Source organism: Halyomorpha halys, unplaced genomic scaffold (assembly GCF_000696795.3).
Source record: "Halyomorpha halys isolate HHAL.00 unplaced genomic scaffold, Hhal_1.1 Scaffold235.1, whole genome shotgun sequence".
In the NCBI taxonomy this organism is placed as follows: Eukaryota; Metazoa; Arthropoda; class Insecta; order Hemiptera; family Pentatomidae; genus Halyomorpha; species Halyomorpha halys.
The window spans coordinates 408779-409381 of record NW_027114604.1 but is presented as its reverse complement, the minus strand read 5'-3'; positions in this window follow the sequence as shown (position 1 = coordinate 409381).

Below are 603 nucleotides of genomic sequence, written 5' to 3'. Positions count from 1 at the left end.
GGTATGCTATATGTATATCTGGGTGTTAATGATACCTTGGATTGCCTTTTGGCATTATAAGGCACAGACCCTTTACAGGCTGTGTTGTCATTAAAACATAACTTAAACAACATACAAAACGGGAATAAGATATGGAAATTAAAACAATCCGTAAAATATTGAGACATTTGATAATGTAATAGATGAAAATGATCTTTTGCCTTTCATGCTGTTTTTAAATTTCAGGCGCTTTTTAAATATTGCTCTATTAATCTGTCCTAAAGTCTCCTCAACCGGTTTTAAGCTAATATTTCAAAAGTCATATAGGACCGTCGCTCCACGACGTCGGAGAAGGACTGCCTCTTTCTGGTTATGATCGTCTCTGGTGAGATTGTGGCGTTCGTACATAGACCAACCTACTCGCTTTAATTATTTGTTCAAAAAGTCAGAAAGAAGAGCGATCTTACCATGGAGGGCGGGAGTGGAGGGTTTCACGCCGTTTTTCAATCTCAGGTTTTTTTTTAAATATTGCTCGATTTAACTATATCATTATTATTGTAGAAATAATTTAATTTATCTTTATTTAATATCCCGAACCTAGGTTGTCAAAAAGTGACAGTAAAG